General features: G+C 46.5%; 1 protein-coding gene across 16 annotated transcripts in view; it reads right to left on the minus strand.

Moving 5' to 3' along the window:
- The window catches only part of CIT (citron rho-interacting serine/threonine kinase), a 2,264,529-nt gene that overhangs the window by 2,236,331 nt on the left and 2,945 nt on the right, over window positions 1–25,253 (minus strand). For 14 of the 16 annotated variants that reach the window (XM_069619729.1, XM_069619715.1, XM_069619714.1 and 11 more), the window contains exon 2: window positions 7,008–7,077. The exons of 1 other annotated variant lie outside the window; for it this stretch is intronic. The gene's annotated coding sequence lies outside the window, so the exon portion shown is untranslated. Of the gene's footprint in view, window positions 1–6,634; window positions 6,944–7,007; window positions 7,078–25,253 lie in introns of those variants that run through there. One more of the 16 variants, XM_069619712.1, reaches the window with a different exon arrangement.

Here is a 25,253-nt window from a genome sequence, read left to right on the forward strand (position 1 = left end):
ATGGATGAAAGATGTACTCTGGGTGAATGATATGGTAGAACTATCTATAAATCACTCTAGTGCCGGTTAAAAGTTGTCTTAAGGATAAATGGAAAGATTTTCGGGGTCATCTGTGGGAGACTGCAAACCTTGAGGACATTGGGAGGGTTGAAGCAGAGGGATTACGTTGTGAGGATTTAACTGACAATATATTATATGTGATGTGGGACCATGGAGAACCATGTAGCTGCATGAGTAATGTGCATTATATCGCTTCCACCAAGTACATTAGTACTAAGTTTTAAAAAAAATAAAAATACCACAGTAAAACAATACGGTGAAGAAATTACTACTGCTCAGCAGGAGTATAGGGGTAAGTAGTGGTTAAATGGCCTACTCAGCCACACAATACTACTAAACCAGTGTTCCAAATCATACAAGATGAAACAGGCACAGCCTGAAAGGTATACCCCCTTTGCCTTGTGAGAGAGGGCAGCAATGTTCATATATTTATTTGAAACCTAAAATAAACCCATTCTGAAAATATTAAATGACTCACTGATCTATTCCTTCCTACTCACTTGTATACCCAACACATGTTTCTAGTGTATACTCTCGAGGGCAAGATTTATTAATACTCGTCTATTGGTGTGTTATAAATGCCATATATCATTATATCCAAATACACGCCTGGATATTTTATGACAGAGAAAATGTGTACATACGCCATAATTGATGCCAGATCATTTTGTCAATAGTCTTCATGTTGGTTACATTAATTATCCATCCACACATTGGGTAACCTTGGGTTGATGGCAGCATTCAAGAAAATCATACTACGTTAGAACTCAAACGACGCCACATGCATTTGAAAATATCAACAAGCCGACATATCAAAACTACACATTATGGTCAATTAAAATAAGGAATACAAATTGCAACGAAATCGAAAGAACCCAAAATAATTAGCTAGGAGAGGAGAGAGGAGAGATAAACGCTAAAACAGGGTACATACATAAAATAAGATGCACAAAGAAAGCTTAACATACTGTACAATAACATGAATCTCGCCAGTTAAAGTCCTTTGTTTATAGCGAAGGCTGGTTAAGCTATTCACTATAAATGTGTTTCTTATTATAGGATTGAATCTGCCCACGTACACAAGATTATGTTCTCACTGTCTAAGTCCCCAATAGCCTACCTGTGGGAATCTAGCAGCGATGTTTACCTAGAAGGATATTGTAGTCTTACTACGCTCACACATTTCACTGCATAGCTGTAAAAGTAAAGGTTTGAAAGGTTTTATCAGTTTGTTGGTCATTTCTATGCAGAAACATACCTCATTAGTATAGTATTGCAATATCTTTGGTTGGATTAGATTGGGAAAGCTTTGTTTTCCCCCTGTTTGTTGTATTTGAGCAAAATCATCTTTTATGCCTTAAATTGTTGCCATCGTCCTCATATGGCTCCTATACAGTAAAACAAAAATATGTGTGCCTCTCTGCATTGTGTGGGATTTTATGACTCGCGAATCCCTATCTGGACCAGCATTGTAGCTCTCCCTGTAAATATTTCCTCCAAATGGGAATGTAATACAAATGGATTGAAAAACCATAGGCCCATTGGGGAAAATCATCAGCATTATCGGTTGCCAGGTGGGCGTGCGCATTATGCTCGCCATTCTGTGCTCAACCTATAAATATATATTTGCGCCATCCCATTTATGGGCATATAGGTAGGACTTGAACTTATGCTACAATACCAATGATGTTACAAAAAAATATGACGGCCATTTAGAATGGGTGTTATATGCCTATATCTAGATGTTGAGGAAGGAATGGCTGAACACAAAGGGTTTACACTTCTCAATTCAACATTTGCATGCTTCATGACTTAATGTGACTTTTCTTTTAAAACTATCTATGGCATCATTTGTGCAATCTTCCATTGAGAATAGTATTTTATTTTGTCCGTGTTAAGCATGGTATTCCGGGCTGTGTCTGTGGACATTACCCAATCCCTGCTTGCTTCCTTGTATTCCATTCACTAATGTAACTCTGTTACTAATAAGTTTTTATCTTACTTTTAAACACATCATTCATTTATCAATATGGCTCTCGATGTATCCATCTTATGTATTTAAACAGCCTATTCTAAATTGTCTAAATTCAAAAATTGTCAAAAAAATACCACTCAGTTTAAGTTATCAAAAGCTCAGCCTGTTTTTGTCACGTCTACAAAACAGGAGCGTTGAAGTCCGAAGCAGTTGTCCTATCTCATAGCATATTCCAGGACATTCCAAGGCACTAAAGCAGAATGAATCAGTGTAGTCAATTTTGACACTGTGCCAAGGGATGTCCAGGCCCTAACTGAAACTTCCCCATTTCAAGAGAATCAACACATTCTTTGCAACAGTTAAAGTTGCATAATTAAAGTGCAATTCAAAATAATTGAATTAATTCATCAGACTGTTTACCAATTTGCAACCAAGCTGGTTTCTCCCCGCCATTGTTGTAATTGTAATTCTATCTTGTCCTTTGCAGATGCCAACAAGGGCAAAGAGATAACCCAGGACTGTGAAGCTGAAGCATTTCAATTAAAATCGAATTTGGGACAGCTAGTATTTGAAGCTTGCGTGCAATTTGAGAGGGATTTCATTTTTTACTCTCACAAAGACGAGGGCTGTGTTCCGTGGAACTGTGGCCATACATTGCTACATAGTCACTGACATGGCCCAGAACGCAATGCTCATAAGCCTCAGCAGGGGCCCTGCTCGAATGGCAAAAGAAAGTTCAGAAGCATGTCAAAACAGAGACACACATGTGAAGCAGAGGTAGTGCCCCTGTGTAGTCCATTGCCAGTTCATCAATACTGACGGCCACGCTGGAATATTAAAAAGCCCAACACCAAGCTCCAATACTGGGTTGTGCATCACCAGACCACAGGAGACACTAGAGCAATCAGATACCTACCCAACCGTCTCCCCAGGGCCCCCCCCCCCCCCCCCCCAAGACAGGATGGTGAGCTATCCTACTCTGCAAACCCTGCAACAGACCAATCACAATCAGAATACGTCTGTTCCTTGGTGGATAGCATTGCGTTGCACAACTTCAAACGGCTTAAAGACCTCATGGATTAAAACAATGTAAACGGTTACCTCTGAAGTATCTGGCATAGTTACCAACACAGTCTACGGAAATCCAGCCTGGTTTTCAACTCTGGTGCTTTTTAATAATAAACCTGAAGAGAAGAACGTTTTCAGTTGAATCCCATGTTTGCACAGCCTGGTCTGTCAAAAAACCTCAGCTCTTCTTCGAAACAATCTCCGCCATACATGCTGAAAAGATATTGTAGCGCCAGAAAGACGGAATGGAAGACACGATTACCTGACTCTTCAAGTCGCTGTGGGGCCATAAGGCAAGCACATTTTGCTGTGCCTCCGGGGACATGATTATTTCTACCTCAGTTGCGAGATGGAAGAGGACGAAGAGATAGATTGCGGTTTACAAATTAATAATGAATGGCTTTGGTAACTCTCACCTGGTTTGAATGATGGTTTACCTAGGCCACTGCAAACACTGAACTACTCAATCATTTGTATGCAAATTTAGCACCTGCTTACATAAAATATGGCTCTAAGCTCCCAATGGTTCTAGGCCATGGGTATGCAAACTGCCAATCTCCAGGTGGTTGGACTACAAATCCGGATATCCATCGCCATTAACTATGCTGGCTAGGGCTCATGGGAATTGTAGTCCAAAACAGCCATAACTAAAGGCCAGAGTCAGTGGGGGTGGGGGGGGGGGGAACATCCCCCTCAGTAAAAGGCCGGCTTTGGAATTAACATAAAAATAAGGCCCTGTAATGTCAAAACGAAAAGGAGCAAAATTGGCATTGAAACTTGGAGGTGTCTAAACATGGCCTCACAGAAGGGAAAGACACGAGGAAACATTTGCAAGTGGCTGGTGTCATATTGGCAGAAACTGCAGTGTCCAGCATGTAAATGAAAGTGCCAAGATTGTGTGCAAACGGTACAGCAGAAAAGGAGCTTTCACTGTGACAGAAATAATTACTTGTAAAAATCAGTTTTTCCCTTTCAGTTAAAGATATTCTCCTTAAGAATGTGTGCAAAAGGTACAACAGAGGAACTGGAGTTCTGTTCATAAGGACCTTATCACAGAAGAATCCTTTAAGTTAACTGCAACAGAATAAAAGGTTTCAGGGCTGGAATTGACAAAAGACATTTCAAATTGGGCCTTCAAAATCAACTCTTTAAGTATTCACATGTACAGCTAAAGTCTTGAAATATACATTATGTTGCCTGTCTGTAATCACTGTTGGCAGGAAATTTCTTTTGCAAGGGTTTACATGTCCAAAGTGTGTGCATTTACTAAGGTTGGTTAAAAGTAAAATGCTTGCAGCAGAAATAGGCCCCCAAATCTTGGTCTTGGTTTCATTTCTGCTTTGGGCTTCCCAAAAATTAAACTGAAGCTTCAAAGCCTGTTATGGTAATGCAAGTCTGGTTTCCCTTCAAGCACAAGTGCTTTCCAGCAATTTATGATCCAAACCACTTAGCCCGCAATAAAGCTTGCCTTAGCTAGCATTTGAAGCTCTTGTAATGTGATCTAATCTCAACACAGGAACCCTCTTGACGTCACAGCCACACATGGCAATGGTGGGGGCTAGGTTTAAGGAGGGAGCCGATTTCTCATTGTGTAATTTGGGAGACATACGTTTCATTGCCTAATACCCATAATATTAATCCCAAAATACTTATGTTGGGATTTCTGAAAAGCTGACAGTGAGCTGCATCTGGTAAGCCAAAAACGATGTTGGTGACACCAACATACCAAAAGTTATGAGAGAAAAAAACTGATTGTGACCTCTGCATAAGTGACAACCATAAACATTTGAGAAAATGTGTAACAAGTGATCAATAGTCCGCCCACCGAACGCGATATTTTTCATTAATATAGTTTGGGCGTAAACTAGAAAATACTGTAGCTTTGCACCAGTAGGTCGCACAGACATCAAACCAGGCCTATGTGACTCACTGAAAAATATAGTAGTCAAAAATGATGGCATATGTGGCATAATATGAGAAAGGACATTTGTCACAATGTGAGATTTTCATTTGCAAAATCCAAATTCAACCCCGTCTCAGTTAGATGATGATGGGGTATCCTCCCTTGGCTTCCCAGAACATTCCCATTTTCTTTGCACCCATCGGCCCGCAGAAAGGAGTGAACCCTTGAACATTGCCCTATCAATTGGGCGAGAAAGATGACAGCAGTGTTGTCATTTGCCTTATAAATAGGTCACGAAGCCTCAAATAAGGACTTTCTCCCTACCAAATCCGAGGTGAGCAGCGGTCAAAATCTGGAACCATCCTTGCAGAATTGGGCGTAATCTTGGAGTAAAGCTAGGAGCTGGAGTGGGACCTTTTGGAGGACAGAGAGAGGCCTCAACTGACCCCTTGATTGTCCCTGCAGAGAAGCCCTGGCACCACTTGATGTCCATAAAGCCCTGTCCTTTTAAGTATATACATCACTAGCCATAGATTAAATAAGCCCCATCTTCTTTAGCATTGCTATAGAGATTCCCCCCCCATGTAGAAACCCCCATATCCGTTGAATGTGTAATTCAGTCATTTTCTTGATAAAATACATTTCACATTCCTGTACATGGTAGTAATTGTCCCCACTGAAAATCCTTTGTGTGTGTACTTCAGTCATTTACCCATTGAGAAATATTTCCTATTGTGGAAATTGTTCCCATAGGAAATCCTTTGTTTGCCCGTGCATTTCTGCCATTTCCCATTGAAGAATCTCCTGTTGCTTGTGTAGATCCCTAGTATATTTTTGTTCAGTAAATCAATTGCCACATTATTTCACGGGATCCAGAAAGCTAGAACTCAAAACTAACTCTGTCTTCCCAGTTTATTTTGAGTCACATAGTCCTAAATTGCTTACCCAACTAATTAAATTCATAATGAGCTAAAAACAAATTTATCTGTGTGTTTAAATTGTGTGTCACCAAACAAATTCATATTTGCATCCGTCATTTTAAACCCAAACCGATTTCATTATTGTGAGCAAACCCTTTGCCCAGAAGTCCACTTGTTATGTGCCACTATCATTTTAAAAGAAAAAATGTTTTTCCTATGCAAGTTCCCCATCGCTGAAAGCATGCCTTTCATTTGCAGCCTCAGAAAAAACGAGTGTGATTTGCATTTTCCTAAAAATTTCATGTAACCTTTTAAAAAAGGTTTTTCCTAATCTACTCATCTTCCCCTACCATGTTTTAATTGCAGATTTCGAATTGCATTTCCTTTGCATCACCTGGAGCTTGCCCGTCATTCACAGCCTTAGTAAAAACAAATGTCATTTGCATTTTCGTTTTCCTGGAAATTTTGCTTAACCCATTTAAAACAGTTTTTCCTGGTTGATCACTCTTCTCCTACTAGAATTTGATAACAGATTTTCAATTGCATTCCCTTTTTATTTTTTTCATGTGTTGCATGTACTGAAATCGAGTTTCCTATGGTGTGCTAGCCAGTCTGTTCTGAAGCCCCATTTGTTTTCTAAAGCTGCATGAAGAACCTTTGTGTGCTATCCCATAGCAGTTGTTCTAATAAAGTGAAACCCCATTTTACCTGGTGAAGAAAAATGAAGCGTCCCATTCATTGCTGGTCTCAAAGTGTTTCTGAAAACCCCCTGGTGTCCCCAGTCCTTGCCACTGCCTTCCATCCCAAGCTGACAAGCCTAGTGGAGGTCTGGGGGGGAGGGACTGGGGGAGGGGTGAATGTTGCTGGGGCTCCAGAATCCTTAGTGTGCGCATGCACTTTCCTGTGGGTTGTGGTTGCATTCAATTTCATGGCGTTTTGAACTGTTGATAGTAGTGTAAAGTAAATCCTTGTGCCATACAGGTTTGACCTGTCTTGATGTGCTAACCACTGTGGTGGTTCTTGTAACTGTTCATTCAATTTTTCCAATCACAAATTAATAAAATATTCATTCATAACACACCGGCCTGGTTCCTGGTCCACTGATCACGGGGTACTTGTGGAGGTTGGGTGCGAGACGGGTTGGAGGCCTCCTAAAAAAAAAGAATTGGGATTGTAAAAATAAAAAGCGGTTTTATTGTGTGCCACACTCATTACAGGGGAAAGAGATCCCCGACTGGCTTGTGCTGCATAATATATCATGACAACTGTCAAGCAATTAACTCCTTCTGCATGCTAAACATAGCTCCAAGAAAATGGAAAGAATTTTTTTTTAAGTATTTTTCTAGTTACTTGGTGATTTTTAAGAAACTCAAATCAGACCTTAATATCAAGTCCTATATTTTTCGGATGTGCTAAACCAAATCACATCCAAATGCGCAGAAGGGGAGAAGGTGGGGGGGTGACATGCCGCTTTGTATTGCGCATGTAGGCAAAAGGTATATGCCACCTTTATGCTTAGCACAAGATGTTTAGCACTGCATTTTTAATACCTCCGAATGTGCTACACCTCTTAGGTTGACAACATTTTAATTTGTTGCACATTTTAAAACAAAACTTTCAATTAGTTACAATCACATGTTATAAAGCAGCACATCACACAAGTATGTCTCCTTGCAATTAATGTTTGACATGACATTACACAATGCCATTAGCTTGCAAGCTGCAAATTGAAACCCAGAAAAAACATGGCCAAGCGGTCAAGCAGATGCTTTGAAAAGCAAGTATAATATAAACTGCATGGTTTTATCTTTAGTGTAAATTCTAACTATGCATACCGCAAGCACGGTTTATATGACTGCACACATAATAGCAAATAAGGTATGTTAGCAATGCGTGAGAGAAAACACTGTAGGTGGTTTAAGCTGTGCACCCAGCGACTTCCCAATTTCCTCCTTAGACTATAAAGCGGTTCTAGAACAGTTTCTGTGGTCAGCGCATCCGCTAGATCCACTTAACTGAAAGAAGAGCAGGCACTCAGGAACAAAGACCTTCCCCGACCAGAAAATAGGAACCGGGAGGCCACCAGGGGGCACGCAGGTGATGGCAGCCTGAGCGTTGCTCTCCCGCCGTACTCAGGCCGTTGAAAGGGATTGAGCCCCCCCGGACCCCTGTGGCGGCAACACAGTGCTGGATCGGCGGCTGGACCCCCCCGTGCCCCTTTTGATTGAAAGAGCGGACTCTGGGGGCATCGGGAAGCCGGAGAACGGACCCCATGGCCCAGGGTGACGGAGCGAAGGATGGGCCTGGAGGAGTGATCCCCTCGACCGCGGCGCGGGCGTTACCCGGCAAGGCGGGGGACTCCCATCGGAGTGCTGGGCCCACGCGGAGAGCCCTCCTCCCGCCACCGTGGGAAGACACGGAGACCTGGGATATCGGTCCCGAGGTAGGAAGAGGACGCGGACGAACAGAAGCACCGCGGACGGGGCCCCCATAGCGGTAGAGCCTGGGTGCCTGTTCCACAAACCCCCCCCCGGGCAAAGAGAGCTGGTGGTGGCGTGACGAGCCTGGGGCTGGAGACGGGGCGACGCCCGGGGAGAGATAGAGGCCCCCTCCCCCCCTCCTGTGAAAGGCCCACGAGCCCGTGCCCAAGGATGAAACAGACGACGGCGATAGAGGTCGGAGGGTTTCCACCCCACAACCCCTCCACCCGAGAAACTGAGGAGCAGCGCCGCCACGCCAACAGAATTATCTGGCGCTCACTTCTGGTAGGTGGAGGCCCCTGCGTTAGGCCGCAGGCATGTGCCTGCCTGCAGACCCATCCACTAGGCTCCGGGGGGCAATCCCCTCGACCCGGAGTCGGTGGGGGACAGCGAAGCAGGAACGGGAAATGCCTGTATGAACTGGCGGGAGACCCTGCAAACCTTTCGCTACGAGGGGGCTGGTGACAAAAACGAGGACCCCACAAACATGGCCCATTCGGAAGCCCCGACGCACTCCGCAACAGCTATGGAAAAGGAATTTGCATCCATACTCCAGGAGATCCGGGATATGCGATCAGACATTGCACAGAAACTGGAAAAAAAATGGACAACAGGGTGGACAAGGTGGAGGACAGGCTCTTGCAAGTGGAGACCTATCAGTCGTCCTCAGCTACGCAGGAGGTGCAAATGGAGATGCGTCTGGCAGCCCTGGAAAAGAGGGACGAGGAAAGACCAGGCAAATGGACGACTATGAAAATAGGGAAAGGAGGAACAATCTCAGATTTTTCGGGGTCCCAGAGGTGGAGGGGGAAACGGAGAGAGACTTAACCCGTGTGGTGCGAGACATAATCACCCTCCTGTTCGCTGAAGAGATGACCACGGAGCTGACATTCGATCGTGTGCACAGGGCGGGCGGTAGGGCGGGGGGGGGCCCCGCTCGATTTCACTATTATACAGACAAGGCAAAGGTCCTGGCGGAGGTAAGGAAAGCGGGGATGATTTCCTACAACAATGCAGAGATCTCAATATTTCAAGACCTTTCCGCCTACACCTTGGCGAAGCGGAGAATGTGCCGCACCCTCACGCAACTGTTGAAGGACAAAGGGGTGCGCTACAGCTGGGGGTACCCATTCTCCCTGACTTTTGAATACATGGGTCAATGGACGTCGCTAATCACGGAAGAGGATATAAAAGGGGCCATTCAGGATTACGTGACAGAGTCCACCCCAGAAGAGGCCCGGTGGGCCCGGCAGCGATCGGGGAGGGGACCTCGGACCATCCCGGGTGCAGGAGGAGGAAAACCGGCTCGAGAAAATACAGGAAGCTAAACACCCCACCGTCCGGGAGGGAGGGGGTGCGCAATGACTCAGAGGACTGAGGATCGGGGTGACCCGTCCGCTTGAGGGACGGGACCCGACGCAATGATGGTCTGGATGAACAAAGATTCCCCCAGGACTGCAAGTAAGATGGGGGCGACGGTGGGGAAGAAACAGAGGGGGGGGGGGCTCATGACAAAGAGCTTGAATGTGAGTGCCCGGTCGGGAAGGGCAGTCTGGTGGTCCGGCCTAATGCCAGGTATGGCGGAACTAACAGGCTGGACGCCGGGGAGGGGGCGACGAAGTTAGTTGGGGGTTTCTGGTTGGGGAAGGGGTTCGGGGACGAGGTGGGGAAAGGTTCAAATAATGTCCTAACAATGAGACTAAGGGAGCAAAAAGGGAATAGTGATGCTAGGCGGGTGCCCAACAGATCTGGCGACTTAGATTATGGCTGACTGCCAACCGGCCCTGGGAGTGGGCACCCTGAATGTGTGGGGCTTGAACACCCCCACCAAGAGGTCCCTGGTTTGTCGGGAGTTCAGGAGGGCAAAGCTGGACCTGTTTTTGCAAGATACACACTGGGTGCGGGGGAAGGAACCCACAAGGGGAAGAAAAGAGGGGTGGCCATCCTGGTTGCCAGGGATGTCCGCTTCACTAGCGAAGCCACCCTGCAGGACCCAGAGGGCCGTTTCCTAATGGTGAGGGGCTCCTTACAACCCTGGCTGTGGTGTACGGTCCGAATGATGGCCAGGCCCAATTCTGGGAGGCAGTAAAGGAGAAGCTCAAGCTATTTGTACGGGGCATGTTGGTAGTAGGGGGAGACTTCAATATGGTGCTGAACCCATCTTTGGATAGGAAGCGGGTGGGCCCCCAGAACCCCAGACCCGCGGACGAGGGTGAACGAAGAGCTGGGCCTGGTAGACTCAATCCCGTCCCCCAGAACAGGACTCCCCTCTTTTTCGTACTATTCGGCCATCCATGCTTCGTTTTCCAGGATAGACTATATCTTGGTGGACGCAACCCTTCGCCTGTATGTTGCAGGCTATAGGGTCGATCCCGTACCCTGGTCGGACATGACATGGTGGGGGTCACGATATCGGGGGGGATGGCGTAAAGAACGCAGAGGCCGTTGGAAATGCAACAATGCCCTACTAAAGAACGAGGTCCTCGCCCAAGAGATTGCAGACGTCATAACAGAATTTTTTGAACTAAACGACAATGGGGAAGTGCACACACACACGCTCTGGGACCCTTTAAGGCGACTCTACGGGGTGTTCTTATCCAAAAGGGTGCATCGGCAAAGAGGGTGAGAGAGGCACAGGAGAAGACCCTGCGGGGGGGGGGGAATAAAAAATAAAACAAATAAAATCACCCGACTTCAGCCGGGGGGCTCCCCGGACCGAGACCCGGAACGCGACCGTGTGGCCGCCCTGGAGGATTACAGGCTCTAGCTGAAGGACTTACTCCTCCACAAAACGGAGAGAAGTCTTCAGATGGTCAAGCAAAAGTATGAGAAAGGGGACAAAGCGGACAGGATCCTGGCCTGGAAGCCGAGGGAGGTCCAGAGGAGCAAAATGGTGAGGGAAGTGAGGGACGCTCAGGGAACTCTGGGTTGCGAGTCTTCCCATATTGGAGAAGCCTTTCGCCGATATTATGAGACCCTGTACTCATCCGAATATGATGGGGGAACTGCTCCGATAGAAGATTTCTTGAACTCAATCCAACTCCCTGCTTTGTCTAGGGAGATGTCCGAGGGTCTGGAAGGGCCACTGACTGAGGAAGAGGTGGACAAGGCGATAAGCGGGATGAAAGTGGGAACCACCCCCGGGGATGATGGGTTTTCCGTTTACTTTTACAAAAGATTCTGATCCTCTTTAACCCCCTACCTAGTGAGAGTTACCAATTCCGTGCTAGAGGGGGAAACTCTCCCGGATTCCATGATGGGGGCTATCATCGCGGTGTTACCCAAGGAGGGGAGGGACCTTTCAGAGTGTGCATCTTACCGCCCCACATCACTGCTAAACATTGACGTTAAGATTCTGGCCAAGGTGGTGGGGAGGCGGATAGAAGGTATATTGCCAAAGTTAGTCCATGGGGATCAGGTGGGCTTTATCAGGGGGAGGCAGGGTTCGGATAACATTCATAAGACCATAGATCTATTCCACTTCGCGCAACGGTCGGAGCTCAACGCAAGTGTCCTCTACTTAGATTCGGAGAAAGCGTTCGACAGGGTCGAATGGCGGTACATGGATCTCCTCCTGAGGAAGATGGGGTTCGGGACCCACTCATGAGCTGGGTAACGGCCCTTTACAGAGCCCCCACGGCAAGGGTCCAAGTGAATGGGGAGTTGACCGATGCCTTCCCCCTCTCCCGAGGGACAAGACAGGGGTGTCCCCTCTCCCCCCGGATATACGTCCTCACGATAGAAGCTCTGGCCATAGCGATCAGATCACATCCAGGAATTAAGGGGATAAGAAGGGGGGGGTGGAATTTAAACTCTCCCTATTCGCAGACGACATCCTGGTTTACCTGGTGGACCCTGGCTCCTCACTCTCCCCTCTGTTGAACCTGGTGACCGAGTTTGGTCGCTTCTCGGGCCTGAAAATCAACTCTTCGAAATCGGTCCTGCTCCCTATGAGACTCCGGGACCCGGTGCTAGACCCCTTAGACAGGCTTCACGGGATCGAAATGGGGAAGGCCGAAATAAGATACCTGGGGGTTCTCCTCACACGGGACCTAACTAAACTGGCCACTGCAAATTACGACCCCATAATATCAGGGATCACATCAGATCTGAGGAGGTGGGGCGGGACGATCCTCTCCTGGTATGGCAGGAGGACGGCGGTTAAAATGAATGTACTGCCACGGCTCCTATACCTTTTTACAGCCCTTCCAACCAACGTCCCAGAACAGTCTTTCAGGGCCCTCCGGAACGCTATCCAGGACTTTATATGGCAGGGGAAAACTCTGAGAACCAGGAAGACCACACTGACGTTGCCAAGGGAGGAGGGAGGGTTTGGGTTGCTGGATTTCCATTTGTACTTCCGCGCCGCCCAGCTGCGAGTGCTATTGGAACACATGAAGGAAGGAATGGGGACATACTGGTCATACCTGGAGGATATGGACACTCACCCCCTGAAAGTCTGCGACCTTGTGTGGGCTCCACGAAGAACAATCCCGAGTCACTTGAAAACCCACCCGACCCTGGGGGTCCTCTGGGACATTTGGAAGGAAGGGCCTCAGACAGCGCACCTCACTACATGGCCGTCCCCGATGACCTCCCTCTGGGGCCAGCCCCTCAACCTGGGTAAAAAGGGGTTTAGGTCCTCCCAAACCTGGTCGGATAAAGGATTGGAGTGGGCAGGGCAGATGTTCAGGGAGGGTGAATTCCTTCCTTATGAGGAAGTAAGGAACGCGCTCGGCCAGGAATACCTGACCATCTTTGAGTACCTCCGCCTAAAGGGCATTCTATGTGATCAGTCATGGGGTCCCAACCTGAGTAGACAGCTAACCCCTTTTGAGAAGTTCATAGATACGGCGACCTCGAGCAAGGGGGTGGTATCTTGCATGTATAAAATCCTCAATACGTACGACCTCCAGGGAAGGAGAAACTTTCGCAAGTTCTGGGATGTCCTGGCGGAAGAGGAGATCAGAGGACTCCTGGACCAGAATATTCAAAATTGCCTTCCATGGGAATCTATTTACCATCGATATGGAACACAACTTTAAGGTACTGCAGGGATGGCATAGGGAGCCAGTGAAATTATCAAAGATGTTCCCGGCGGTGTCCCCGTTGTGCCCGAGGGGATGTGGTCAAGCAGGCTCCAGGAGCCATATGTGGTGGCACTGTCCAAAGGCTCAAGTGTACTGGGGGGGGGGGGGGTCAGTGAGGGACTGGATGGCTGAAGTGATAGAGGAACACTTACCTCTAAATCCCCCGACGATGCTTCTGGACCTCCCCCGGAGGAAACGGAAGTACACCGATACCCAAGGATGTGGGAGACAATGCTGCGGGCGGGCAGAGTAGCCCTCGCACAAAAATGGAAAAGCCTGGAGCCCCCTTCTAAAGAGGATTGGATGAAAAAAGTAAAAAACATGTTTGTGATGGACAAACTGACTGCCATGGTAAACAATGACATTGGCTCATTCCTCACGAACTGGTACGGAGTGCAGCAATCCTGGGGATAAGGGGTCCATTGAATCCTGGGTGGGGAGCTCGGCCCCAAAGGGGAAAACCAGACTGAGAGCTGTGCAAAAAACCAGCAAGCTCGAATTGAAAAAAAAAAAATTAAAAAAAAAAAAACAAAGACAGGGAGGCCCAAAAGCCGGGGCAAGGCGGCTTCAGGCCTGTCGGAGGCATGGGCACTAGCTGCATCACACCCGAAGAGAGTGAGAGTACGATAAAAGTCTCCCGGAACAACAGACTTGGTTTGGACAGGGGGCCGGGTACAAGTTGGGGTGATGGGGTCGGGGGGGAGGAGGGGTTTTGGGGAATGTTTAAATATTGTTTTGTAAACCTGAATAAAAATTGAAGTTTAAAAAAAAAAAAAATAGGAACCAAGAAAGCCCAACGGTTAGTACAAGTGCAGTCACAAAAGCATAACTTAGAAACATTGAACAATGACAAAAAAAAACTTGGACATTTGAAAAACTCCGGGGAAAGCAATCGACATTAAATACGGGCTATTTTCGACAAACCCGGTTAGGGAATTCTACAAAAAAAAGGTTATACCATCTTTAACTTATGGCTCAGATGCCATGCCCAACCTCCCCCTCTGATTTATGGCCTAAGATGGAAGCAATTTTCTGGAGATCGTGCTTGGCCTCCCCAAGTGAACTCCTATAGCAACGATCAGACGAGAACGCAGCCTTTCATCGCTAAAGACATCAGTAAACTGCAGCAGCCTAATGCTATACAGAAAATGCATACTAAGACAGCCCATATGTCTATAGATTGGTAAATCAAGAACTGGCGGCCTCCACTTGTACTATTTTGACTAGATGGAAAGCAGAAAATGTCACCCTTCTACTCTCTGTGGAGAATAGCGAGAGGAACTCTCAACTAACCCTGTAAAAGTTCTAAAAAAGATCAAAGAACTGGACTGAATAATGATATTAGAAACCGCCAACAAGAACAAACTAACAACACATCTTCCTCAGAATTTCAAAAAAATTGGAGACTCTCCAAAACTACATCAACTTATTCTCGAACAGAACGGCGCGTAATTTCTTCATGAGAATTTCGGCTGAACTTGTTTGAATCAAACAAAATACTGGCTATCAGAGGTTAAGCCCCTACGAACACCTGCCGCCTCTGTAAGCCCTCCATGGAAAAAGAAACCATCAGCCACTTGCTTCTGGTTTGCCCGGTGACACGAGAGATTTGTTTCAAATACCTAAATGGTACTATATCCAATTTTTGCCTAATGGATGAGGAAGTTTGCTGGCAAAGTTTGATAGCAGGTGACAGAACTTCATGGCTACTGGCTATGGTAAACATCATGCAACACATTATTAAAGTGATACTTCCATCAAATTCTTTGACACCGTAGTCTCAAACTCCAGAAAATGTCTCTATAAATAGACATAATCATAACGAGATGAATCAAAGAGTTAACAAGTTGAAATCTGAAAACTGGACTGGCATCGGCGGAAAAAAAAAAAAAAAATTCATGATCCGCTTTTTTTGGTAAATATTTTTTTGATTATATACAAATAAAAATTTAATTTAAAAAAGTGACATTACAGTTGACCCTATTTGGAAAATGCAATGCAGGTAACACATACAGGGCCTATTTTACAAAAGTATTTTTTAATGACAAAACCCCATTGGAAAACGCTTTGCGAATTAGGCCCATAATGTACACATACGTACAGCCCTACAGATAAGGGGTGTATTGGACACTTTTAATCCTTAAAAATAGGTAAAAACACTACCAAAAAATTTAAAAAGTGAGAACACTGCCGACAAACAAAACAAAAAATAGTAATCATTCACATAGAACCTTGTGCCCTGGTTTTCACTTGTGCAACATCTTGGATATATTTGGACCTGTAGTGCATTTACTAACACATGGAGAAACTACTATTATAACTGCCTGATCGAAAGAAGTAAACATGTATCTTTTAATTTGCATGCATAACTAGGTGCAAAAAAATATTTTTGTTTCCCAGTTAAACATTTTTATACGCTTATAAAAAATACAAATTAAATACTCCAATGGGGCATTGGATTTACGTTTTACTCCCTAAAAAATCATTTTACTCACAACTAAAATTATAGGGAGTAAAATACTCCCACTACCAAATCTATCTGGAAAACTAATATATATGCTAAATTCACGCTCTGATTTGAATTGTGTCAAAAGAAATAAATAGCAAAAGGTCGTTAGGAACCCCATGTTATGTATTTGAATTCATATCAAGGTAGGCTGGGCAATAATCAAGGCAGATAAAGGCGAAATGTACATACATTTATTACTACTCCGTTTCCCATAATAGAAAGATACAAGGATTGCAGTCTCATATCACAACCCAACAGCTGGTTATACAGGCTGGGTGAGGGAATAGACAGACTCTAAAAATCCAAAGTGGTATACTCACATCAGGTCAAAGCATCGTTGCGCACAAGGCACCCTTCTGGATACAAAGGCCACTATGCCATCAACGCAGACCATGCAGAAACAGATTTGCACGCAAAGCTTGGTCGCTTCAGATCTGCACACATTCACACAACAGCAAAGCTATCTTGCATTTAACAGCTATGCCGACTCACCAAACGCACCCCCCTTTTCAGATCTGCCACAGCATTTGGAGACCAAGCAAATCGACATAAATCCCAGAGCATAACATCTATGCTCCAGGAAGCACCACTACCAGGGCAAGATCTGCTTCCCTGGGACAGCCCTTACACTAAACAGCAGTCTCTGCTGCCTTGGTGGCACTACCATGACTAATTAACAGTATATGGAGCGCCCCACGGGAAGCACAACCATCAGTGTTATAAACCTAGCCCCAGTACAGCATCGAGCCCTACACCCACGCCCCAGCATCACAAGGGCACATCTAACCTTGAATGAAGGCATCACAGCAGGCACCACTGGCCTCTAAATATTAAGGAAGGCATTTCGAGTCTATAAGCACCAAAGAAGGCACCAGAGCCACGGTGACACCAGACACCACTGGACACCGGACAGCACCAGACACTAATATCTGACCAGCTGAGGCACTAAAAACACTTAAGGCGTCTAAATACAACAGAAAGCAGCGGAACCACTCAGCACTAAAGGAGGCGTCAGTACCAACACACCATAGTGCCCCCTTCCTTGGCGGCACCAACAGCATAGAGGCCCACAAATCGCCATGTAGCGACATGCATCCCTGCCCCCCAAAAACCATGTTGACACCTTGCAGGGGTGACAGAAAGGTATCGAAGTAAACGACATCCCCAACCAGGAAGGCCAAACAACCCAAGCCCCAGAAGGCAACAGACATCGCCACTATGCAGCAAGACCGGAACAAGAAAGTTGACACCAGTTGAGCCATAGCCCACTCACCGGATAGGTCTATGGGTCACTGGGCCAACAAGAAAGACAAACAATCCCTTCAGGCACATAAAACTAGAATTCAGGAACTGCATGACGGAAATATCATCTAAAAGGTAGAGAACCTCGACAACCACATGGGTGAGGTGGATCAAAGAGTTAGCGAAACGGAGGAGCAGACCCTAAACCACGCAGCACAACTGGCGGAGCTCCAGAAGAAAGTACAAGCCCTGGAAGATAACAGCGAAGCGTTGGCACTTAAGCAAGAAGATATGAAAAACGGAGGAACAACATCTGCATCCGAGGGATCCCAACAAATACGGACCAAGCCCTACAAACATACATGGGGGAGCTCTTCCAAACACTCCTCCCAGAGCGTGACAAACCTGTTATTAGATTGAACTCAGACTGCACGATCACAGGAGCCCCCCGGCAAACACTCCCCCAGATGTAAACGACTGCGTCCATTTTTTTTCCAACTAAGCAAAATATCATGGCTGCCAGTCGCACACAGGGAGACCTAACCTACCAGGGGTCTCAGATCCAAATATACCAGGACCTGGCGACAGCTACAATACAAAAACGGAAGACACTAAAACCCCTAACAGCATTCCTCCAAAACCAAAAGATAAGACACCACTGGCTCTTCCAGGCAACGATCAGCTTCACCTTTAAAGGCCAGCTATGTACAATTAATTCCTTGGAAGAAGCCAAAGGCATACTGACGGGAGGCCCCTCTACCCTGGATGAGGATTGAACAAATACATCACCCTCAGGAGGCTTTAGAGAAGACCCCAAAACCCAACGCATATAGATTGGGATAGAGTGGCACGCCGGGGAAAAATCAAATAGTCACCCTTCCAACTAATAAATGTCCTCATTGAACTCTCCCACAAATCCCTGCAACCACCAGACCCTAATGGAACCAGTCATAGCACCACCAAGACAAAACAAAAGCGCTCAGAGCCCGCGTGGCTCGACTCGGCCCTAAGAGGGTACACTCTCTCCGGCTCAATTCCTGGCAGGCCCAACAGGATGTTAGTTTTCACTCAAAGTTGTATTGTTGGAAATGTTACACGTTCACAAACAGTTCTAGCCCTGGTTGCAACGGACAGTCAGAAAAACTACAGGTTAAAACAGCAATGGAATTCCCCGTAGACCCAAGACCCCCCACACTGGTAGAGAAGGCAGACCCGCTGGAGGACATCCCGCCCCATCAAAAACTTTGCTTCATAACCCCAGAGGCCTAAACGCCCCCAGCAAACAAAAGTCAATTCTGCGCAGGCGCGGAGACTTGTCGGGCTCAGTAATTTTCCTCCCAGAGACCCACCTGGTCCCAGCCGACTTACACCGCTTAAGGAGTAAAGCCTTGCCGAAACAATACCTGGTGTCCAGTGAGGGGGCACAGCAATCTTATTTGCCACGGGAGGCCCATTTACAGAATTGGAGGTTCTCAAAAGCCCCGAAGGGCGCTATATCGCGGTGAAGTGACGACTGTTTGGAAAGCTCTACACTCTAGTCTCAATATACGCCCCCAATGAGAGGCAAGAACCCTTCTACCAAGAGTTAGAAACAGATCTCCACCCATTCCGGGAAGGCCACATAATGATGGGAGGAGACTTCAACAGAGTCCCAAACCCATTAACAGATAAATCCCATCAACCAGCACCAAAGGACTTCAAAATTGCACTGGCTCTACTTCACTTCTTTCAAATCTGCAAAGTGGTAGACACCTGGAGAGTCCTAAAGCCAGATACCAAAGACCTCTTCTTTTCACATTTCACTGCACCTCCTCGCACATCAACATAATCCTTCCTAACGCCCAGCTGCTCTCCTTCACAGACAAGACAATTATAGGGGTAAAAGTACTCTCCGACCATGTCCCGATAATCTCAACCAGGGTGTACGATCCAGACCACCCAACAAGACCTCAATGGCCCTCTACGATCTGTTACTAAACGACCTGTCATTGCGAGACGCACTAACTACAGTGATCTGCAATTATTTAGTGGAAAACCGCGTTGAGGACACGACAATCGCCACAAGGTGGGAAGCAATGAAGGCGGTCATAAGGGAAGAACTAATAGCCCACACACCGGCTTAGCTTACCGAAAGCGACGCGCAAAACTGAGAGAAGGCTATAGCAGCAGCAGAGGCAAAGCACCAAAAAGGATTGTCACCTGAGGGGCCCAAGCTCTACGTCTCGCCCGTAGCAAACTTTAAGTGCACTTTGGAGAACACAGCTCAAACTCTCAGCAGAACCAAGCAATGTTACTATGACAACGGCAACAAAGCCAACAGATTCTTAGTCAGGAAACTGGCGAAAGCCCGCCATCATTTTACAGGCTTGAAGGACCCTGAAAGGGTAACCCAATATGGGGAAGATACCAAACTAGATAGCTGTGGCAGACTTACAGAGTACTATGACTGCCTTCCAAAGGTCAGAGGATCAGCAAAAACAATACGTCGAGGAAGCAGCCCTTCCACACCTTTCAGAAACAAATAGGCAGGCCTTAGACCTGACAATCTCAACCGAGGAAGTAGACGCAATGATCAAGGCTTTGAAACCCAGCGCCCGGGCCTGGATGGCTTCTCGCCCAAGTTCTACAAACTCTTCAAAACCCCCCGCCTAAGACCGCTAACAGATCTCTTCAACTCATTCAGAGAAACTGAGACAATAACTCTGTCAATGCATGAGTCGACCACCATACTACTACTAAAGCCAGGGAAGGATCCGAGAGGCTGCGCTTCCTACAAACCCATCTCGCTACTGAATATAGACGCGGACATATACTCCCAAGGTTCTGGGTAACAGACTGGCAAAAACCCTGCCGAAACTAATTGACACAGACCAAACTGGGTTCATTTTGGGAAGAAGCACTGGGGATAACATCCGGCGAGCAATCAATCTAATCGAAGTGAGGTCAACGACGAACAGCGAGATGGTGCTACTATCCCTGGATGCCACCAGGGCCTTCAACAAAATCGATTCTAGGCATGGAGACATTCCACTTTGCCCCCCCCCCTTCCAAAGAATGATGTTAGCCAACTACAAAATTCCCAAATACATCTTTGAAAATGAGAAAATGAACCAGAAGCGCTCTACTCCAATCCCACTTTCATGCGGGACAAGACAAGGATGTCCTCTCTCCCCACTTATTTTCGGCCTAATAATGGAACCCTTCGCCCAAAGAATTTGCAACAATCCGGCCATCAGTGGAATCAACATTAAAGGCGGAAAATACAATGTATCCCTATACGCAGATGACATAATGCTCTCCTCTCCCTTTGTCTCTTCCCTACCGGAATCCCTGGCCAAACTGAACCATTTTAAACAGGTGGCAGGCTTTTCCATCAATTATCCTAAATCAGGGGTCCTGGCGATAGGGATGGCGAGAGTATACTAAACAATCTGTGACAAATACACCCCCTGGCCTGGAATACAAAGGCAATAAAATATCTGGGAGTACAAATCACATCAACCCCTAAAGACCTATATGCAGCTAACTTCACCCACCTGTTCAACGACTTGGAAGTGGACCTTAACAGATGGACAAACCAAGAAATATCCATGCTGGGAAGGATCACAGCCTGCAAAATAACCTTTTACTTGATTCTTTTATGTATGCTCGGCCCTCCCAGTGGAAGTCCCTGTGAAGCTAATCTCACGATTCATATGGAAGAAAGGAAGGGTTCAAATCCCAAGGGCAGTAATGACAGGGGCGGCTAAATGGGGTGGGGTGGGAGTGCCAAACCTGCGCCATTGCTATGTGGCAGCGCCGCTCACAAATACGGTGGCATGGTCAGCCCTCACTCACACCCCGAAATGGGCGATCATAGAACAAGTCAGAACAATTCCCTGCTGCACGCCTCGGGGCCAGCCTGCAGGCACTGGACAACCATCCTCTCCTCAACGAGAACATCTTGGAGGGCCTTGGAATGGGCCCAAATAAATAAAAGGGATCCCTAAAGGGCTGAGCCCGAACTCTTCAGTCCTGCAAAACCCAGACTTCATTCCGGGCTTTGTGGCGACCAACTTCAAGAATTGGAAGCAAGGAGGACTGAAATTGATCTCACAACTGTACGAGGGGGGCGCCCTCTTAACATAGAGGAATTTAAGGACAAATGTTCCCTACTGGAGACGGACAGATTTGTAAACACACAAATTCGCCACAGGATCTCCCAGCCACACATTAAACAGGGAGCTACCAGAACCTTAAGCCCCATAGAACTAGCACTGCAGGAGAGGCCTTGTCTCGAAGATACAGTCTGTTACAGGAGGACATGCTGGTCGATAGCCCCAGCTACATAGCCCAATGGGAAAAGGATTTGGCCCACCCGATAGATGATCACACATGGATATATATCTGGACAAGGACCAATAAAGCTACAAGATGCGTAACAAATAAAGAATGCGCACTTAAGCTACTCCATTGATGGTACTAACCCCCAGAGCGCCCGTATCACTTAAAGAGCTCGGGGAACCCGGAGTGCTGGAGACAATGTGGGGCGCGGGGTACATACCTCCACATGTGGTGGGACTGCCCAGTGGCTGGAAAATTCTGGGAAGAGGTACTCCAGACCATTGAAACGATGACGCATTGCAGATTACCAACGGACCCAGAGGTAATTCTGCTGGGGGCCCCCCCTGGCAGACTTCTACCCAAGCAAAGGACTGATGGCAGGACCAGTAACAACTCCTTCTGGCAGCGAAAATCACTGGAGCCCGGAAATGGAAGTCGCACGAGGGACCTCTATTAGCGATGTGGTGGGTAAAAATCTGGGACATCTCAGTAGCAGAAAAGGTCACAGCTGCAAGAGAAGGTGCCCTCCATCGCTTCACAGACTGTTGGTCCCCCGTGTTAGAATACGGCCACGAATGCCAAGCACTCACCTTTAATCCAAAGCTGGCGGAGCTGTCCCTACGGTCCTAGTGGAAGAGGGAACCGCACGGCAGACTGATCAAAGGGTCATTAAGGGGAAAGGGTGGGGGAGCAGTAATCCTCATACTACCTTAACATTGTCTTATCACAAGTTTTTGTAATTACTCTGTTGCAATCGACCTTAAATAAAGTTGTTAAAAAAAGGTGCCCTATATCACATTAAGAAATTTAAGAAGGCGATGCACAATCTCGCCTCCTCGAGGTGCATTTCTTTATATACGTCACCGAAGTGCTAGTACATTTGGGATTGTGCGCTTTAAATGTACCATCTTTTGTACCTCTGACACAGGTCCAGTATCTCATGGCAAAACAAAAGAGGGCTCAATGGCATCCAGCCCACCAAATAAACATGTACAGTTCTCATCTTTCACGTTGCATAGTCGTTGGCTAGTGATACTTGACTGTGCAAAATTTCAGACTGCAAACTACCAACTAGCCATAAAAAACAAAAAGTAATTTGCCATTTCAATTCTATAAATACAGACAGCACACCATTTCTTAGTCGTCATTATTGACGATTTTGAGCAGTCAACCCGATATCATTTTCTCACGAGCAGTCCATCCGATATCATGTTCTCCCGGCACGCCCATATATCACGGCGCTTGAGAGCTGGACTGTGACTTAATTGTGTCAAACCCCAAGATGTATCCAAAGCAAAAGGTAATTTTGAAAAATATTGATAAAAAGTTTAACTGTGCCCCTACATGAAATTAATGAATAAGCCAGAAAGCACTCAATAGCTGAATGTGATCTTCTCTGAAGGCAAGACTAGAGTAAGACTGAAACAATTGTCTGCAAACGCTTAACTTAAATGGATGGGGCAGAAATGCAAGTGGCAAGCTGCTACTAACCAGCCATCAAAAAAGATCACTTGCTACCTCAATGCTATACATACAGACAGCACACCAGATCTTACTCAGGGCGCCACATTTGCACTTACCACTAGCAATTAGCTAGTGGTAATTGATTTGGCATGTTAGAAATGGTGTATATGTGGGAAACTTGGGAGGGAGGGTGGTGGGGGTTGAGCGACTAGGTCGAGCCAATTGCTTGAAACGTGGCATTTACCCCAGCATTTGCTCATAAAAGGGCATCACATCACCCTCCCGCCATGGCACATTTTCAGACGATCTCCAATATCTAACTTGCTCTCAAATTTCCAAACAAGCAAGAACAGCAGAGGGGCCAAGCGGCATGCCTGCCGCCACACCATTGCTAATGCAAAAATCTTGCATTGTTTTACATACGGGCACACACTTACTTGCGAGACATACTTTGTGCGTATGGTCTGAATTGGAGGCAGAGACCTGCAAAACGCACACAGGAATTTCAGATCAAGGGAGTGAAAGGCTTGTTTTAAGTCGATGAAAGAGACAAGTGGATTCTGAACTGGCCTACTAAGCCTGTAAGTAAGAGATACATTTATTTGAATACGCCCACTCCAACTATTTTCAGGAGCCATTTTCAGTTCCCCTTTCGGGTATCATCAAACAGGGCGATGGGAAGATAAACACCAGATTATCTCTGTTCCGTCCTTGAAATAAATTGAAACAACCAGCCGTTTTCACCAACGGTCAGGATCGTATGACTTGAGGTAGCCTTATCATTTTCAAAGTATCTGTTCACCAAGACTGATGTACACACAGTATATCTGACAAGTGTTCTTTGAAGCTTAAATCTGCCTCTCCTAGTGATCCTATTCCCCTTCCTGTGCTAAAAGAAGTTATGCCCTTAATTGCTCCAATGGTTACACAGGCTGACAATCTTACTTTTAGCTCCGGCTTTATTCCTGCAATTCTAAAGCACGCTTTAGTCATTCCACTTTTGAGGAAACCTTCTTTGGATTCGTCTGTCCCTTCTAATTTTCACCCCATTTCTTTACTCCCTTTTCTGATGAAACGGATGGAATCCTTGTTTGGTCCCCTTCTTAGCTCTTTATTTAAGACTTTTTTTTTGTTATCCGTTTGGTCCAGCTTTCTACCAAAGTGCAGCACAGAGGGCATACTGGCGTTGGTAGTGGAGGATCTGATGCGCCTGCAGGATCATGGCGGTGTGGGAGCATCGATTCTACTCGACCTCTCCGCCACCTTTGACACTATTGATCACATAGCCCTGCTCGAGCGTCTTGCTGGCGCTGGCCTCTCTGGTGCTGTTTTAGTTCCGTTTTATCTGACTGTACCCAACCGCTTTCGCTATCCCCTTTTTGTTCCATTCCCTTTTCTCCTTCATGTGGAGTTCCTCAAGGGTCCACCATCTCACCGGTCTTGTTTAACATTTACATTCAGCCTCCGACCAAACTCATCCTCTCCCACAGATTCCTATGTTACTCTCACGCAGATAATTATTGTGCGCCTTAATCTTTCTTTGGCTGAAACTGTGTCTAGGCTTAGAACCAGTCTGGTTGCCATGGGGGAGAGGATGAACAACAACTGGCACAAGCTTAATGGTGAACAGACAGAAGTGTTGGTGGTGGTCCCTTCCTTCCCCTTGGGCAAGGCCCTCTGAACTCCCCTTTTCTGGCCAGCCTTCTTTTGGCCCTTTTCCTAATCTGGTTCTATCTGTAAAGGATCTTCAGATTAAAATCTCTGCCACGAGCCAGATTAGTGCTGTTTGCCATTAAAGCTATTTCCAGTTGAAGATTTTGCATAAGGTCCTTCCTTTTATACCGTCCCAATTTAGGGCCCCCGTGGTGGCCTCCCTTGCCTCACCTTCACTGAATTATTGCAAAGCTCACAGCCTGCCTTTTTGATCCAGCTTCAGCCAGTTCTGCAGAACTCTGCAGCGAGAATAGCTACCGGGACGTCTAGGCGTGCTCATATTAACCCTGTTCTTTGTCATCTGCACTGGCTCCCAGTGGCTAAACAGTTTCAATTTAAATAGTTGTGTCTGTTCCATCAGACTTTCTATGACTTCGGTGCAGAGTATTTACAGGCTAAATTTCGCTCCCATGTCCCTGCTCAGGCACTCCGCTCTGCAGACACCGGTCTGGTTTCAGTCTCTCGTGTTAAACGTTGTCGCATCGGCAGCCAAGCTTTTTCCATAG

The sequence above is a fragment of the Ambystoma mexicanum genome, chromosome 10, assembly GCF_040938575.1.
Source record: "Ambystoma mexicanum isolate Mex_15411 chromosome 10, UKY_AmexF1_1, whole genome shotgun sequence".
Lineage (NCBI taxonomy): Eukaryota > Metazoa > Chordata > Amphibia > Caudata > Ambystomatidae > Ambystoma > Ambystoma mexicanum.